The 18,706-nt window shown below is 42.2% G+C and overlaps 1 long non-coding RNA gene across 2 annotated transcripts in view; it reads right to left on the bottom strand.

The window, feature by feature from the left end:
* Positions 1-18,706, bottom strand: part of LOC129460535 (uncharacterized) — a 45,967-nt gene that overhangs the window by 16,353 nt on the left and 10,908 nt on the right. The window contains exons 2-4 of one of the 2 annotated variants that reach the window (XR_008650251.2): positions 12,488-13,093; positions 5,294-5,385; positions 1,578-1,777 (exon numbers count right to left, since the gene is read on the bottom strand). This is a non-coding gene — a long non-coding RNA (uncharacterized lncRNA). The remainder of the gene's footprint in view (positions 1-1,577; positions 1,778-5,293; positions 5,386-12,487; positions 13,094-18,706) is intronic. The other variant, XR_010121316.1, reaches the window with a different exon arrangement.

The raw sequence follows: 18,706 nt of genomic DNA, 5'->3' as shown, positions 1-18,706 counted from the left end.
TCTGATTTGAAAATATGAAAATTATGAATCAATTCACAGATCATAAAACAATAATTGGAAAAGCATTGAAGAAAAATAATTTAAGAATTATCGCTAGAGGTAGTATTACAGTTAATTAATTTAATTACAGTAATGCAGTTTTTCTTGAAAGTCAAATCCAAGAAATTCATTGTTACCTAACTAGGCAGTACATGCTATAGTCACATACTTAGCTAGAAAAATGTATGAGAAAGAATGGACATTTATCATTTATTACATTCTCCTAACGATGTTCACTATTAAATATTTTTGTGCCTTTAAATATACATTACAAATGTGTATTTACTTTTATTTTGCTGATGAAATAAAATGTTTTCACTTTCTTCTATTTTTGAAATTGTTTTATATATATATATAACTATACATAAAAGTGTTTATTTTCTTCTCTTTTTGAAGCTTATTATGACAATCCAATATGTGAAAGTCTACAGCAGAGAATTTAGAAATTTTAACTGTTTGTAACTGAATTTGTGCTAAGAGACACCATGCTAAAACTAAGGGTTTTTCACCACTAATATTTTATAACAGGTCCAAGAGTCAAATACAGCTAAATGTAAATTTTGTGCACTTGAGTTAGGCTAAGACACAGCAGAAACTAATCAGCTGGAAGTAGTTTTTAGTATGACATAAATCAATTTTTATACAGCACTATTAAAAATTTCATTTTAAAATACTGATAATAGAAAAACCTCAATGTGATTACTGAAAAGTTGAGTAAACATTTTAAAAAGCATATCACTGGATATTGTTCAAATCAATTTTACGTGCTTTACTCTTAGATTTACAACCAGTAAAACAATGTCTTCTCTTGTCTTAACAATTACTGATTAACAGAGTTAGAAATTATGTTATCACACTTATTTCTTCAAAGAAAGAGATTAGACAAAATCAACAGCAAAATGATACTACACAGTTTCCTACAGGGAGGTGGGGAGGAAATTACCTTCTGGAACACAGTGGTTAAAGATGTTAACATCCTCCTACTTTTTTTTTTTTTTTTTGACACATATCATTCAAGCTTATGTAAAGTGGACCAACTTCTCCTCATTTCCTTATCTACAGAATGTCGGTGCTTACCCAGTATGAGGATCATACGAATTGGTGGTTGGAAAAGCATTGAAATGTCACTGACTTTGACTGTGAGATGCGTGCGGTCAGGCAGGCATGTGTTTCTTGGATGCTCATTGTAGCTGTTGCTTATCCATCTTTATTATGTGATCCAGGTGGGTATGTAATGCTACAGGTAAAGAACCCAGTGAACTCAAGATCTGCCTCCTCCAAGTGTGGTCAAATTCAAATTCAATAATTTAGGATTAAAACAATTATTTCTGATTAAAATCCCAAAGTAAATATTTACTAAGCACCTCCTAAATTCAGAACTGACACCTGTTGTTCAGGTGGCCAGTCAGGGTCTTCGAAGCAATTCACACACCACATTCCAAGTTCTTCAGTGACTCACAAGGAAGATGGCACTATCGTGTGTCAAACAGCAGCAGAGCTTACTAACATTCTCAGCTACAAAGCAAAAAATAACGAACCAGAGACCTCAGCTCAGTTCTTGTGACTGGAGTCGTGTTCCCTCCAGAGCGATGAGCATGGTATAAGACTCCCCACCCTGCACCCCATCACGGCTCTCCCCAGACAGCCCCAACAGAGGGTAGGTACAACAAACACGCTGCTCAGCCGCTGCCATCACCTCTCCAAGCTCCTGTTCCATTCTCCGCTCTCACATTATCCACTGTCATGAAACAAAAGGAGAGAAAAACTAAGTTCAAAATTTTTATTGTTACCATGATCATACTGTAGTTATTATTATACTGGTTTATTTTAGAAGGAAAATAATTTGGGTTTAGAGGTGCTTAGAGATGGATTGTGGGAATTTGTAGTGTAGTCGTGAGATTATAAGGATGAAGGAACCATTGATCTTAAAAAATTAGAAAGTTGGTTGGTTCATTACAGTATTCATTGACATGAAAATATCCAGAAACTTACAGTCAACAAGTCTGTATGTGAGTTGTCGTCAGAGACTAGCATCCCACGGGCCCTGGAACCAGCCACACCTGGGTTTGATTCCTGACCGCGGCTTATCACTATCTGCTCTTTGGCAGATGGCTTAACCAAGCTAACCTCTATTTTTCAGATCTGTGGAATGGGAATAATAATAGGACCTATCTGACAGGGTGGTTGGGATCACTGACTGAAATAACACACGAAAGAGTTTAGCACAGTGCCTAGCAGGCAGTAAGTACTCAGGAAATGTCAGCTGCTGCCAAACTTTCTAGGAACAGAAAAGCAGGGCTGTATCTAATATACCTTAAACTTGTGTGCTCTGCAGGATGGGGAGGAGTCTCATTTTGTGTCAAGAGCTTTCCATGGGTCATCTTATTTCACCCTGCACGATGCTGTGTGGTCTCGTCACCACTGAACACACAAGACCCTGAGACTCTGAGAGGTAGACGCTGCACTCTAGAGCTGCGATTCACACCTGAATCTGCTGGCTCAAGCTCTACACTCTTTCCACTGCACCACAGTAACCCACATGAATCAGCAATGAAAAAGGCAAGACAGAGTAAGGTGAGGCCAATGGCAATGGTGAGTGCAATGGGATTTCGAGAAGGGGGCCCATGTGAGCTGGGGCAGTCAGGAAGGGGGCCTGGCCCTCGGCTGAGTGGAAAAGAGAAAAAGGATTTGTTTAGACTAAGGGAAAGGGTGGACATTCTGGAAAGGTCAATTCCAGCCCCTCAACCTTAGTCAGGAGAGGATTTTATGCTCACCAGAGGCCAAGTCCTTCTTTGTCAGTTGATGTACTGACAGTCCTGGCTATGGGCTTGCTGCACAGTTCTCATCAGGACCAGAAAGGGGGCCTGGGTCAGCCTGTCCCTCTGGGGCCATCCATCACCGCTGCTTCTTATCCAGGCTGGGGAAGCCCAGGACAACCTCTGAGTCCTGGCACCTGCAGCCAGGCTGTGACAGCATTTATCAGAGGGCTAGGGGCAGCCTGGTCCCTGCAGCTCTGGTATGCCTGCTGGGGAGGGCAGGACTGGCGGTAGAGAAGATGGGATCCAGCTGGGGTCTATTGGCCTCAAAATGGTCTCAAGTAGTGAATGCAGGGGCTCCCACAGGACTAGAGCTTTGCATTTCTGGTTCTTCATCCAGTTCTGAAGCTTAGACATAGTGGATATAAAAATAATCTGGGGAGATTGCTCACAATGCAGGTATTCCTGGCCTCACCCCAACTATTTTAATTTCATGTAATTGGGGTGGGGTTCAGGAATCTTCATTTAAGAAAAATATCTCTGGTGACAGACAGATGGCCATCAATCACACTTTGAGGAAAAAAAAGCTTCAAGTTCATGCTGTTGAGCTCAACCTTTGGGAAAAAATTCTTCTATCCTGTGTGAAAGAAAATGGTGTTTTTCTAAGTTCCAAGAAAACATCCTAAAGGGATGCAAGGAAGGATTCGATGGGCATTCCTTCCAAGGCATGAAAGGAGAGCGGATGGCTGTGTCTTGTACTCAGCCGCCCTCCACAGAGCCTGTGGCAGACCCGGGAATGTCCATGTGTCTCAGAGCTGAAGTGAAGTGCATAGGCCAAGTTCAAACCAGTTCCCCTCCTTGCAGGGTGGTCAGAAAACACATGGACATTTGTCAAGAACTCTGGAGTAGCCCATGTCTGTGGTTACATAATGAAACATTCTTCCCCAGCAGCAACCCCCAGAAGGCTTCCAATATTTTGCTCCCACTCACTGAACATGAAATAGTGATTCACGGTAAGAGGATGTGCATAGAAAAAGCTTAGAAGTGACCCCTTCTTATTTTGCAAATAACAAAAGGAAACACTCCTTTAGATCCTGTGTAATTCAGAAGCCGATTGGGTGGCATGTGGGCTTTCAGAGAGAATGAAGAGAGATATCTGGCAAGGACTTTTCTTGGTCATAATGTCTTGCTTCTCATTCTGCTTCCAATGGCCTCCAAGAGGATGCAGTTATGGGGAGAAATGGGATGCAGGAGATCTGGGGTCAGAAGAATGTGGATCACAGGGGTATGTACAGATCCCCGGACCTGCCACGTTTGTGATCTCAGAAACATGATTCCATCTCTCCAGGTTTGTATTTCTCCATGTATAAGGTTAGTGGTGCCTCTACTGACAAGCGGGCGTGATGATCATAAGATGATCAAAAAATGGTTATTCAGGCCAAAACTCTCAGCATCGTCGTGGACGCTCACACTGCACATCTGATCCATCACAATACCTGCAGCTCTACCTGCATTCTTGCATCTCACCATTCCTCACCCTTGCCCCACTGCCACCCTGGCCAGAGGCTATCATTTCCCACCTGGGCTGTTAAAATGGCTTCCGAACTGGTCTCAAAGCTCCTCCCCTTGCACTTCAACCCAGATTCTTCCTCATTCAGTCAGAGCATGGCTCTCCTCTGCTGTCGCTCTACTCTGACTTGCTTCTGCACTCGGACTTGGTAGAATCTGCCTTACCTACAGAGCTATAAGGTCTTGCAAGTTTGCTCTGCCTACATCCTCACCCATAGACAACTGCCCTCCTCTCCTCCCACTTCCGCTCTTGCTTGCTTCTTTCAGCTCCCTGGCCTCCCTGCTAACCTTGAAGGGACCAGACAAAGTTCTAGCTCAGCCCATTTGCACTTCCTGTCCCTTCTGCCTATGTCACTTTTTCTTTCTGATATCAGCATAGCTTATTCTCTCACCTTCTCAGTAAGCAATTTCCTGCCACCCTATTTAAAATTGTATACCACCCTTTACTCCCTACCCTCTTTCCTGCATTTTTCTTTTGAACATAGCAGTTATCACCATCTATCATACTGTAAATATTACATGTACATCTTGTTAGTTGCCTGTTTCCTACCACATGATGAAAAACCTGGAACATATTTATTGAAGGAACAAATAAACTATAACGATCAATTCAACTTCAAGTTGGCTAACTCATCAACAAACATCTGTGGAATCCCTTGAGTGAGAAGGATTTTGGAGAAGTGATTATTGTAAGTTGTTATGTTTTAGGTATGTTAGGACTATCACTACTTTCTTATTCTTTCCTCATTTACTAGCAGAGCCAGGTAGGTGCAATTGCTACAAAGTGATTTGATGACATCCTTTCTTACTTTTTTTAACCTGTTGCCATTAGACCTTCTATATTATTCAGCGGAGACTAGATTATGCTGCAATAACAAATGCACTTTGAAATTCCCAAAACATAACACTTAGATTTATTTCTCACTCACGCTACATGTCCAACTTGGGGCAAGGAGTTTTCTGCTCCACATGGGCACTCTGGGATCCAGGCTGACAGAGACTCCATCAAGAACATCTTTGACTGAAGAAAGGAAAGAGAGTGCAGACTTAGGTGGAGCCAAGGTGTCCAGATTTGACCAATTAAATGGCAGCACAAGAGACCTGTGTCACTTCTAGGCTGAGGAAGAAAGTAAAACCCAGTGCAAGGACCCTGTAAAGTGCAGTTTCCCACATGCCCAGAAAAAGAAAAGGAGAAGCAACACTGCTAAGCCCTAGTATTACCCAGCATACTTCGGGTGTAGAAATTGTTTAGTGCTGCAGCTAAAATTCAGATGAAATAACACTGTCTGATCCATTCATGGCACCAAAGTCAAATATTATGGGAAAAGAATATTAAAAAGGAATTGAGAAAAGATTAAAAATTATCATGGACAAAACTCCAACATCCTTATTGAGTCTAAAACGGTATTTTTCATGTATTCCTTTGTGGTCACTATAAACCAAACTTAGACTATTTTAAGATGTTTTTGTTCTTCATCATCTATTTAGCTTTACTGAGTGTTATTCTGCTTCTGTCAAATGCCAGCTTCAAGATTGGCCCCCTCTTATGTAGGAAATGGGCAAGGGCAGGGGAACTGTGTTAGAATGCTCCAGGCCCTGTGGGAGGGTTAAGGGATGAGGAACACTCACATGCTGTGTACAACTCAAGCTGCACTGTGACTCTGAGGAGGTGATGTCTCTCCTTGCTCAATGGCCCCAAACAAGAAGGTCGTGCCAGGATTAAAAATTGGGTCTTGAAACTGGAAATCATCATTCTCAGTAAACTATTGCAAAGATAAAAAACCAAACACCGCATGTTCTCACTCATAGGTGGGAATTGAACAATGAGAACACATGGACACAGGAAGGGGAACATCACACTCCAGGGACTGTTGTGGGGTTGGGGGAGGGGGGAGGGATAGCATTAGGAGATACACCTAATGCTAAATGATGAGTTAATGGGTGCAGCACACCAACATGGCACATGGATACATATGTAACAAATCTGCACATTATGCACATGTACCCTAAAACCTAAAGTATAATAATAATAATAAATAAATAAATAACAAGGTATAGAATTCCTAGTTGACAATTATTCTTTTTCAGCACCTTGGTAATATAAATTTATTTTTTCTCATTTTCATTGTTATGAGAAGTAAATTGTCAATCTAATTATTATCCGTGAGTAAGTAAAAAAAAAAAAAAAAATTGGATCTTGAACTCCGAGAGCTCTGTGCCTCCCAGCATAACCCACTAGTACAGAACGCTGACTTTCAAAACCTGGTAAGGCTCAGCCACTCCGGGGAATCAGAGCTCTAACATCAGAGTGGCCGAGCTGGGAGATACCTAAAAAGAACCATCTCAGTCAAATCCTTGTTTTATAGATAGTATTATTAATAATGTTTTCAAGTGCAGATCAGAGCTGGATATTTTTATACATTATATATATTTATAAATATTTAATAAATTTAATGAATATATATTTATAAATATTTAATAAATTTAATATATCTATTTATTAAATTTATTAAATAAATATATAAATAAATTTAATATATCTATTAAATTTATTAAATAAATATATAAATAGATTTAATATATCTATTTATTAAATTTATTAAATAAATATAGAAATAAATTTATATATACATTATATATATTTATATACATTAGCAGGGGTGCTTCCAGGTTATAGGTAGATTTAAAATTGTTCTGATTGGCAACTGGTTGAAAGAGTTATTATCAATAGAAAGGAATGTCTGAGCTGCCATAAGAGATTTCAGAAACCAAAGTTTTATCATGCAGATGAAGCCTCCAGGTAGCAGGCTTCAGAGAGAATAGACTGTAAATGCTTCTTATCAGAGTTAAGATCTGTGTTGATATTAATGCTGGTCAGCTTGTCTTGAAATCAAAAAGGGAGGAGGGCATAATGAGGCTTGTCTAACGCCCCCTTCCTGTCATGACCTGAGCCAGTTTCTCAGGTTAATGTTGGAATGCCCTGGCCAAGAGGAAGAATCCATTCAGAGGATTTGGCAGAAGAACTCAGAATTTTATTTTTGGTTTACAAGGTGCTAGGAGGAAGGGTGAGACTATGTGAGCCGAAGAAGTCATGGTATTTTCAGTAGTCCCTTAGTTGAATAACTCAGAAATGGCGGAAATGCTGACACCTGCAAGACAAACCTGAAATTCTGAGGGTGGGCTGGAATCATGTGCACAAGAGAAGGTGGCAGAATCTTACACCTGGAATTCTTTAAGGGACAACTCACTTCTATTTCGATATTTGCTGTGGCTTAGAACTTCTGCCCTCCCCCCTCCTTTCAGCCCAAGTTCCAGCACCAAACCAGTTGAGGTAGTGTATGCAGCTTACGCGACTCATGACAAAAAAAACAGATGGAGAGACTATGAAATTGAGACCTCAGTCTTCTTACAAGGACAATATTTGAAAGAAGACAAAGATCTGGAGGAATTTTTTGAGACGCACCCAGGCATTGCTGCTTAAGTGCACCTCCAGGGGGAGAGAAGGAAGTCAGCGTGTGTGTCCCTTGGCCAGATAGTAAGTAAAGGAGATGGATTGGTGGGCAGGGGCTCTGGCTTAGAGTCCCCACTGGGGCCATGGTGGGGTAGGAGTCTGGAGTGGCCCTTCATGGAGTAAGAACTGGGACCCTGACAGCAGGACTGCATGTGTAGGTTGCCTGCTCTGCTCCTGAGGGGCTTTCATGCTGGAGCAGGGTCTGAGGTCTGCAGGCAGAAGGAGAGGGCACAGGCATGGGCCTTGTATCCACCTGGTTACCTGGGACCTTGCACATGGCTTTGTTTCTGCCATGCTGCTCTGTGGGTGATGCTTTGTCTTGCTGTGTTAAAGTGTGTGTGCTTGGGTGTTGCTTGAGACTATGTGTGTATTGGGAACATCCAGAAGGGGGTTGTAAGCAGGACAGAGTCAGTGAGGAAACGCCTCATGTGAGGCCCTGAACCCCAGCCATCCTTACACACACCTTTAAAACAAACTTGCTGTGAATGTAGTTTAGAGTTACAGCAAAGGTGCAAAAGCCAGCCAAAGAATGTGCTTGTAACATCCTACCTAACCATAGCGGAATTATTGAGAGCAGGATCTTTGCTATGACACAATTTGCTGTGACACGTTGCCTCAACTACAGACCTCATGGGAATTCAGCCGTCCCCATGGGTGTCTTCTGTCCCAGAACCTACTCTGCCTTTAGCTGTTCTTTCTCCTAAGTCCTCTCCAGCCTTCAACATTTCAGTCTCTTCCTGTCTTTTTTGATCTTGAAGGATTGTTATCTTTTAGATAAGAGATAACTTCTCTCTTAGCAATTTAACCCTTAGAAATAAATTTTCTCCCAATGAACTAGGACAGAATTCTCTGTTACCATTTAAATTATTTTCTGCTTCTGGAGGTAACATTTCTTTCTCAGTAGGCAGATACTGTTGCCATACACTTCTCTGTTTCCCGGCCTCCTGTGGAGGAGTCACATTTTGTTTCAATGCTCGATTTACAAAAGAGAGATACCAGTTCTAGGTCTGGGTTACTCTTTTTTTTTTTCTCACTGTCCCCCAGGCTGGCATGATCTTGGCTCACTGCAACCTCCACCTCCCAGGTTCAAGCAATTCTCCTGCCTCAGCCTCCCAAGCAGCTGGGATGATTACAGGCGTCCACCACCATGTCCGGCGAATTTTTGTATTTTTAGTAGAGAGGGCGTTTTGCCATGTTGGCCAGGCTGGTCTCGAACTCCTGACCTCGTGATCCACCCACCTCAGCCTCCTAAAGTGCTGAGATTACAGGCATGAGCCACTGTGCCTGACCTCTTGGTTAGTCTTGACCTTTAAGTGGTGTTGCCTAGTGATTTCTTCTGCAGAATGACAATTTCCTTTTCCACTCTTGAGTGAGGCTGTACTCTACTTGATCATTTGTCCTCCCTACCGGCATTTTCTCTGCTGCTTCTCTCTCTTTATGGAGGTCCCAGTGATATTGTTGCTCCTTTGAAAGCCCTCTTTTTTTTTTTTCTCTGCAAGCTTCTAAGATTTTGACTTTGGCCACCAGCAGGTTTCCTGCTATGGTTCCGGTCATAGTTCTCCTTTTTGTTTGCTCATATTTTTTTGTAAAGCCCACAGGAACTAAGATGTGCTAAGTGCATTTGACCATTATTACCTGAAATTTCAATCATAGGGGACAAGTGTCTTCTCCATGACTTGTCTCAATGGGAATGAGGAAACCCGTTGCTGTGAATTTCACAGGGATGTGAGAATGACTGCTCTCCCATCCCCCTCAGAGTGGAGATGGAGGAAGGGGTTGATAGGCACAAGCTGGCTTCAAAGGCAGCAGGAGAGGCCCCGGTTCTCTGACTCCTGACTGCACTCCCTGCCCTCTCTGGGCTCCTGTTCTTCTGACAAAAAGAGCAGAGTGTCAGACTGGACTCATCCACCTGCATGCATACCTTAGTGTGTACTGAGGTTCCAGGCTCACACTCTTCCCCAGGTGACTGCATGGGAGACAAGGAGGCTGAAGTCACAGACTGGGAGTTTACTCCTGGTGTGTAGGGAGCAGACTGTGCACAGCTGAAAAGAAGTCATGAGTGCAGGCAGGGCCCAGGAGTGGGGAACAGAATGTATTTTCCTGTCACTCTACTTCACCAGAGCCAAGGAGGGAAAATAAAAAACGAGGAGGAGGTGAGGGAAGATGCGCAGCCACGTGTTTCAAGGAGGAGGGAGAACTGACCCCTCAGTGCACACAGAGGATGTCTGACCCTCACAGAGGCCACCTGCACTAGAGCTTGGGTGGCAACAGTCAGGGAGGGCCACCTTTAGGACTCTGAGAGCAGGAGGACACCAAAAAAAAAAAAAAAAGAAAGCAAAACATTTTATTTGAAAGTCTGGTATTTATTACCGAAGAACACTGAAAAATCATGTCCTGGGACACATTAGAATTCTACTTTATTTCCTCCTGGCTTGGTCTTGTTTTTATTTTGACCTGGGGCAATAGGAGAGGGGAGCCATAAGCTTTTCAGAACCAGGACCTCTGGAAAGCCTTCCTCCAGTTCCGGGGACAGCTGCTGCGAACAGCAAGTGCTGCTTTGAGTCCGCATTTCCAAAGCCCCTCTCGGCTGTCCCCAGGGTTGGCATTTGCAGGAACACAAGTGCCCCTCCCAGCTCCTCAGCAGAATCAACCCCAGCTCACCCACAACACAGCCAGGAGGAGGCACAGGGCCTAAAGGCCTCCACAGCCACACGGAGGTGCATCTTGGCCCTTAGCACTGGGATATGCAAAGCGGGGTCTGCAAGGGGTGTGCCTATGGGGGCCCAGAAAGATCCACCCGCAGGCTTGTTTCACAGGAGAGGGGTGTCTCATAAAAACTACACACCCATCCTAATTGCAACCAATCCTGTTCATTGAAAGTCAGTAAAAGGAGGATATCATAAAAAAGGATACATGTGTACTGTAAATATTTATTTTACCAAAAACACACGTTTGTGCGTTCACTCGCCAGGATTTTGATGGAGTACTGAGGCCTTCTTTTGGCTATGAGTTGCTCACTGAAGTTTTGTGTCTCCTTGCATAAATGGTTCCTATGAATCTTTGTGATTTCCATTTTGATTTCTTTAAAGTGAAGTGTGAAAATAAAGCCATTTGAGAAATAATCAAAATTCCAAAAGTTCTGGAGTTTTATGATATGGTTGTCTCACCTACACTTAATTCAACAGCAATATGCTGAAAGACTTGCCTGTTTGCAGTCTTTTCAAAGCATTCGACTTACCTTTGTTTGTTTTGTTTTGTTTTTTGTTTGTTTGTTTGGCGTTTATTTATTTATTTATTTTAATGGAGTTTCACTCTTGTTGCCCAGGCTGGAGTACAGGGGTGCGATCTCGGCTCGCTGCAACCTCCACCCACCAGGTTCAAATGATTCTCCTGCCTCAGCCGCCAAAGTAGCTGGGATTACAGGCTCACGCCACGATGCCTGGCTAATTTTGTATTCTTAGAAGAGACCAGGTTTCACCATGTTGGCCAGGCTGGTCTTGAACTCCTGCCCTCAGGTGATCCACCCGCCTTGACCTCCCAAAGTGCTGGGATTATAGGCATGAGCCACCATGCCTGGCCCGGACTTAGTTTTAAGAGAAACAATAAATATCCTTCTTTTTGTACTCATACTTCATTGGTTTCACACTATTTAATTAGATTATGTAATTGCAGTGACATGTGCAACTGGAATAAACAGGTTGGGAAAAAACATGTGCAATTTGTGGCAAGCATACATCTCTTTCCTGGGGGACACAGAAGAATGTGTGCACCCCAGAGAGCTGCTGCAAAGCTGATGATGTTCAGCTTGTGAGCATTTGTGACTGTGTTCCATGTAAGTACTCTTGCTCGTAAACACAACACATGCATTTCTGTCGCACTGTCGGCTTTCATCAGTTTATGCTGCAGTGACCTAGAGCTCCAAAGCTTCATTGGCTTACAAGAACAAAGATTTGCTTCTCCTTCACATCAGGCACCCTTCCCATTTGGCTGGAGCTCCATGTCTCCCTCTCGTTGTTTCAGAATCCAGGTGAAAGGATCTGTCCCTATCTGGGGCATGCCAGTATCATGGTACAGGAAAAGGGATGTGGAACCATGCAATGGCCCTTACCACTTCCATGTGGACCTGGCACATGCCTTACCCTCACCTTGTACTAACCAGAGCAAGTCACATGGTTGAGCCTTTCATCAGGGAGGGGACAATATAATCTCCTGGGGCTGGACGGGGAGGTGGGGTGTGTGGTGGGGCACTGCAACTCTTGGACAAGCTTGATCTCAAAGGGAGAGGCCATGCAATCCTCTCCCAAACGAGGTAGTGACTATCTGGAGCAGAGATATACTCTACAACATAGGCTAAGTAGAGACCAGTGAACAGAGACTCTATTGTATATGGTATGGCTTAATATGAGTCAATGAACTCAATGGTGTGTTACAGAATAGCTCTTGTTTAAAGGAGATGGCCCTCTGAAATTCCTATAGTTCAGCCTCTCAGAGCCATTGGAAACCTGAAATCTGAAGCTCCATCTACCACAGACTCTTCAAGAGCAGAGCCTAGGAACAGTACATACCATGTGTTCACTAAAAGCTTGTTAAATGAGTGAATGAGTTTGCCCACCTTCATCTTAGAGACAGTCCCAGCACTGGATGGAAGCCACAGAGCTCTTCTTGGAATGAGAGAGAGGACTCTAGGGGACATGTCAGTAAAATGTTGTGGCTCAGGTCACATTCTTGGGAAGAGCATCATCACAGGGCTGAGTTCTGGATGCCAGAGGATATTGGTAGCCCACACTGGACCGGATCCTAGAAGAAGCCAGACCTTGGGAAGAGCTGGAGAGACAGGGAGGGCTCCAGGGGAAATCTATGATGAATGATTGATGGTCAGCATGGCTTCCCATGGTCTGGGACCAAGCCCCTGAGCCCACAAACAGAGCTTGGGGATAAAGGAGACAGACGAAGGCAGCAGGTCAAGAATCCTCACCACCCGGTTAATCTTGTCTTATTATTTGAACTGGAAACAAAGAACTGATCAAATACTTCTGGGAACTCCTTCTGCAGGCTTGACTTTCTTAGCCATCGGGCACACTCAGGGTCCACAGCAAAACTCCAGCTGCTTCCTCAGGAGTAAATAATCTGATGTATAGAAAGTGCTTGACAAATATGTGTTCCTCATCTTTTGTTGCAGCTTCAAGCACTGATGACCATCTGCTTTAGCCCAAGTTGCCTATAAAACAGAGCATTATGCAGAAGCTGAAGTACTAATGCCTTATTAGAGGATGCAAGCCCAGGGAAGCAAGAGTGAGAGGTAAAGAAAGAGATAAAGGAGGAAGAACCAATGGAAAGGGGCACATTACCAAGATGGCCACTACTTCATTACAAAAAGAGCTGATAGATCCATCCTGTGGCATGGCTCAGAGAGGCCACAGGAAACATGGCATCTCACAGCATCATTTAGGAAAGGAAGGGTGACCAGATTATCTGTGGAATTCCTCCTGGCTCCTGGTGTTATTTTGGACCCTGACAGCATCCAGGAAATCCAACACCTCCACATGGTTGGCCACTGGGGAAGGTCTGGTTATGGTCAGCAGATCTGGGTTGGAGCATAAACTGGGCATGGTATTTATCCATAGCAAAATCCCTGTTTAGTGGATCCCTTTATAGTATGCAGGATGGTACCTAGATCAAGTGGTTGTTATGAGGATTAAGTGAAATCATGAACACAACATCCTTAGCAAAGACCCAAGGACATGGTGAGTGTTCAGTACCTGCAGCTGCATTGAACCCCAAGGCACAAGAGCTATCATCACCGTGTGTGTGTGTGTGTGTGTGTTGGCCTGTTTGTGCACATGTAGAGGATGACAATGATGAGAAAGAAAGTAGTCAGCATCTCTTACTCAAAGTCTGACACAGTCCACTAAATTGATCATTCACCTAATTTTCAATATTTTCTGTGTTCTAAGGAAAGTCGTCTAATTGATTGTCTTTACAGTGTTTGAAGTGTAACATTGTTTCCTTTCAGGCTGGACATAAAACCATCCCCATCCTAATTCTCTAGTCTTCATTCTAGGGCTATGGACTTGAGGAAGCCTTTCTAAGTACATGTGTTGAGACTGCCTGAGACCTAGCGAACTTCTTAAAGGAAATCCAATTTGCAAGGAAACCATTGTCCAACTGAAGTGAGACCGAACAAACATGATTTGATATTTCCATGAAAAAATTCATTAATGCTGCTTTTCATGATATGACCTTGCTGTGAACACCAAAATGAAGTTTGGTGAAAAGCTCTCTGGCAGGGAGCGTGACGCTTCTCCTTAGAGAGCCTGGAGCAGGTATCACCCTAGTGAGGCCTGGTACAGCCAGCAAGTATGGAGCTGGCCCCTCGTCAGTCACTCTTGAGAATCACCCAATTCTGTGGGTAGGGAAGGGAGCTTTCCCTGTCCACTCATGATGGGAGAATTCACAGGCCCCCAGGTCATGAAGGAGGAAAGCCTGTGGGAACTTCCCTGAGTCCTCGGCCCATCTTAGTCAGTTCCCTTTTGTCTCCAACCTCCAAAATGTACATTGCATTCATCCTCCCAACTCTTTATTCAAATAGTTCTACGAGGTTATAAATTGAAGAGTTCTTTAGAAACACAGCAGTGCACGCAGACAGCATTCCGTTCCTAGGATTTGGTGTGGGAACTGTCCATTCCAACCCCTGTAGCGCTTTCAGGCAGGAATGAGCCTTGGGGCCACATTCTCTAGAGGTTCACCCTTCCCTGGGTTGATTCCCCATAGATGAGAATCCTGCCTTTGCAAGTCCATTAGGGGACACAATTCTATACAAAGCAGGGCATTCTAGAAGGCAGTGAGCACAGCATGCGTCCTCACCCTCTTTAGACACCTGCATCCTAATGAACCCCTCTGGGCCTCAGTCTCATGCAACCGTTAAAAAATTGAGATAATGATAACCATAGTACCTCATGGGGTTGGGGATTAAATGAGCTAAAATTGATGAGCTCCTTATCAGTGTTTGTTACTAATCAGTCTTATGGCCCAGGACTGTCTGAATGCAAGGAAAGAGCTTATTGACATTAATTGTACCTGTCTTCTACAAGGAGAAGTAGATACCATTTCTATATCTACTTACATACAACAAAGTATAAAGGCTACATAGTAGATTCATGTGTTAATCTCCAACTCCGCACTGAGAAACTGTTGATCACCCTTAGCAATCATGGCCAAGAGAATCATTCCAGATCCCATCTTTGTCTTCCAGGTCCTGGGGACTTTTTCTTCTTATGTCTGTACATCATCAGTTAATTCTGGCTCCATACAGAATGCGAAAATATCTACTCGCTGCTCTAGGATCCCCTACTGTTAATCATAGAAAGCCAATCGCCAGGTATGAACTTGCAGAAAGCACAATCTTTAGGAACTGGGTACTCCTTAATGCCTTTTCACAGAAGGAATTGTTTCCCTCCAATTGTCCCTGTGGCTTGTTTGCCATGGTGTCCTCACCTAAGCATTTGAGGAGTAAACAAATAAGTGAACGAAAATGGTGGTTGTCTCATTGTTGTCATGGTTGCATGATACTGCAGCTTCCTAACTCTAGCCAGAGAGTTCTGTGTCCATTTTCTCGGTCTAATACGCATTCTACCACAATTTGCATACTCTGTGTGCTATTAGAATGCAAAGGTCTCTTGAGGCTCTAGCAGTCAAGGAACTGTCCCTCCTCCTCTTAATTACACAGCATGAGACCCTTCCTTTGTAATATTATAAAATCGATTCCCCCTTTAGTACATGTACCTAAGAGATTTTCTAATTGGTCCATTCATGTCCAATATCCACTTAAATGCTGTCCCTACACCAAAGGCTCTATTGAAATATTTGTATTTTTCACAAAGCTCATCGTTTAAAAAAAAAAGCATTAAGAAGAAAATAAGAGGGAACGTGATCTTGGAGCCACATCATTGCTGTTATTAAATTATCTTCATCCTCTAGCCAGCAAATCAACAACAGAGCCCAAGTCTATGCCTCTCGTGCCAATGACACAGGTCTCTATGCCACAACAGAATATAAATTAGTTCTCAAAGTGGCAATCTGGTTATCTAACTATATCTAAACTCCTTCAAGTCAACAACCCCAGAAAATGATCTAAGCTCTTCAATACTCTTGATGTTAGTGTGATTGATGCCTTATTTTTTTATATAAACAGAAAAATGTAGCATCTATTAATATAAAACTTATTATGAGTCATCCAGGTTTAGAAGTTAGAGTTCAACCACTTAGAGATATTTTTCAAATGCCATTGCATGGAAGTATTATCTTACCTTTTACTCCATTTTTAAAAGAGATATTCAGCCAAACACTCATACTCATATCCCCATATTCTTATAAGCAACTACCTACTCAAAAGACTATGATTATGATTTTTAATAGTACTGCATTTCTTCCCAAATTTAGATAAAGTAATTTCTTATATGCCCAAGTAATTATTTAAAACATGAATTAAAATGTAGAAAATGTTATACACATACCCATCAAAATTTGTTACTGTAGTAGGCGAACTCAAGGGGTCTGATGTCACAATACCTAGGTTAAATCTTGGCTACATCACTGTTATCAACTAGAATTAAGTTTAGCTGCCTGTAAGAGAGAGTCTGTGAAGAACAAAGGCAGAAACAAGATAGGAGTTTATTTTTCTTTCAGAGAGAAACCCAAAGGAAGGCAGTTTAAGGCTTCACAAAGTCATTAACAAGCCAGACCACTTGCCACTCTCCATGACACTCTCTAAGATATGACCTTCATCCTAAGGGCAGAAGATGGCTGCTAGAGCCCCAGCTACATCCACATTCTAGGCAGCACAAAGGAGGAAACAGCAAAAAAGGCAAACACTTTCCTTTAGAAAGACTGCCTGGAAGTACCACACAATACTTCCTCCTACAGGTCATTGCCCAAATCTTAGTCATGTGGCCACATTTAGCTGTGAGGGAGGCTGGGAATCACATAATTTTAGCAGGAAACAATATAATTTAATACTTTGGGCAGAACAGTAACTCAGTAAGTAAGTAATCTCTACAAGTAAGATTATATGCTTTTAGGAAGATGTCTTTAATTACATGGACTCAACACTTTAAGTACAGATTGATTTGGAAGAGATGATACTAGCTACAATGAACTCTTGGAATCAGTGTATATCCATGAGTGAACTAAATATGGAGCACGTTTTCTGGAAAGCAGTCAGCCTCTTCTGTCTCATCTCTCACTTTATGCTCCAGCCTCACTGGGCTGTTCTGATGTTTTTCAATGCACAGTAGAGTCTCATGCCTCTCCCTTTCTTCATCCACTTCTTCTTTTGAAGATGCACTTCTCCACTCCTAATCTCAACTCTACCTCCCCAAATTCATCTCTTTTTTTAAGATGCAGTTCAAATACTTCCATTTCCGTGAAGACTTTTTGGGCCATATCAATATAAATAAATCTCTCACTCTTTCACACTCAGATTTCATTATATCTAGTTTCATTTCTCATATCACAGTTTTGTGTACCTGTCTTTCTCTTTTATTAGATTTTATACCCTGCGAGGGCAAATACTATCTTACTCATATTTGTGTCTTCAGGATCTGGTACAAAAGATTAGTACGTTGAAGGTGGTCATTAAAAATGCACTGAATGGACTAGCACTACATGAATGACTCAGTTCACTTCATGTTGCTGTAAAACAATACCACAGGCTGGGTAATTTATAATAAAAAGAAATTTGTTTCCTATAGTTTGGAGGCTGAGAACTCCAAGGTAAAGGGATTGCATCTGGTGAGGGCCTTCTTGCTGTGTCATAACATGGCAGAAGTCACCCCAGGGAGAGAAGAAGAGTACATGAAAGAAAGCCAAACTGGCTTTTATAGCAGATCCCCTCTCGGGATAGCTAACCCATTCCCATGATAACCCATTAATCCATTAACTTATGAATAGAATAATCCATTCAGAAGGGCAAAACCGTCATAACCTAATCAACTCTTAAAGTTTCCACCTTGTCCTGGTTCTTAATACCATCACAATAGCAATTAAATTCCAACGTGAATTTTGGAGGGAACATTCAAACCATAGCAATGAAATAATGAGGAAAGAGTGCATTTATTTACACAGCTAGGATAATTTTTTAATTTCATAAGATCAACTCTCAGATACTGTATATTGATACAACTCCTTGGCATGTAATTGCTACACTTCTACATATTGAATTTTGGGGCAGTTAGGCATTACTTTCCTGCTTACAGTTAGTTTTAGTTAATGGATTATCTCATGTGAATAAATATGTCAACCAAAGAGGCAGCAGTGAAGGACAGCCTGAACTTCACAATCATATTTCCATCTCACCATCTCATTCACTAAGTTAGGCTTCTAGCTTTCTATGGTGACAGGCCAATGTAATAACTCTACCAGTCGAAGAAGCAGTTACTCTTTTACTTATATTGACCACAGGACTTGGAGAATCACAGACTCAGAAAAAAATGTCCCATTTAAATATAGAAAAGGGCAGTAAAGATTTGAAGCCACAAAGGCTATTCAAATAAAAACAAAGAAATGTGTCCAGGTTTAATTTCTAGCACTAGGTATTCTGAAGGAAAACCTAAGAATCTGAGAAAGAAACCTAAGAAGGCAGACTAAAATAGGAATAAATATAGTAAAAGAAATGAAAGATTTGTATACTCATTTGTACAACACTGAAAGAAATTAAAGAAAACCTAAGTAACTGGAAAGACATCTTATGTCCATGGATTGAAACAATATGGTTAAAATGGCAGTATTTATCAAAGGGATCCACAGATTCAACAAATCTCTATCAAAATACCAG

Source organism: Symphalangus syndactylus, chromosome 1 (genome assembly GCF_028878055.3).
Source record: "Symphalangus syndactylus isolate Jambi chromosome 1, NHGRI_mSymSyn1-v2.1_pri, whole genome shotgun sequence".
Taxonomy (NCBI): domain Eukaryota; kingdom Metazoa; phylum Chordata; class Mammalia; order Primates; family Hylobatidae; genus Symphalangus; species Symphalangus syndactylus.
This window is presented reverse-complemented; position numbering and strand designations above follow the sequence as displayed.